General features: G+C 37.3%; 1 pseudogene; it reads left to right on the forward strand.

The window, feature by feature from the left end:
- Nucleotides 1-85: 85 nt before the first annotated feature.
- LOC106733941 (14-3-3 protein zeta/delta pseudogene) lies at nucleotides 86-564 on the forward strand (annotated as a pseudogene).
- Nucleotides 565-797: the final 233 nt, after the last annotated feature.

Raw genomic sequence — 797 nt, forward strand, 5'->3', positions numbered from 1 at the left:
TATATTAATTTATCTCTTCTGTCTGAAAAATTGGAGAAACATTAAAAATAATGTGCTGAGCAAAAAACAGCAGGTGGCTTGAGAGTACAGAGAGAAAGTTGAGGCCAAGCTAAGATAAACCTACAATGATACACTGTCTCTTTTGGAAAAGTTCTTGATCCACCATGCTTCCCAAGCAGAGAGTAAAGTCTTCTACTTCAAAGTGAAAGGTGAGTACTACCATTACTTGGCCGAGGTTGCTGATGGAGATGATAAGAAAGGGATTGAGGATCAGTCAAAACAACCATAACAAGACACTTCTGAAATGAGGAAAAAGGAAATGTGACCCAGATATCCTATCAGATTGGATCTGGCCCTTGACTTCTCTTTTCTGTTATGAGATTCTGAACTCTCCAGAGAAAGCCTGCTCTTGGAAAGACAGCTTTTGATGAAGCTGTTCCTGCACTCGATACATTAAGTGAAGAGTCATACAAAGGCACCACACTAATAATGCAGTTACTGAGACACAATTTGACATTGTGGACATTGGATACCCAAGGAGACAAAGTTGAAGCAGGAGAAAGGGTAAATTTAATCAGCCTTCCAACTTGTGTTTGCCTCATTCTAAAATTCACATAGTAGACAATTTGTCATCCATTTGTCCCATAAATAGTTTATTGTTTAGAATTTATGACATGCTTATTTTACTCGTATTTGAATTTCTATATTTCCCTGTGGTCTTTATGCCTGATATTAGACAATTAAAGTCAGTTACTATTTAGGAAGTTATCTGTTTTCATCTTGAGGTGGCCAATATG

This window comes from Tupaia chinensis, unplaced genomic scaffold (genome assembly GCF_000334495.1).
Source record: "Tupaia chinensis unplaced genomic scaffold, TupChi_1.0 Scaffold146339_1, whole genome shotgun sequence".
NCBI lineage: Eukaryota > Metazoa > Chordata > Mammalia > Scandentia > Tupaiidae > Tupaia > Tupaia belangeri.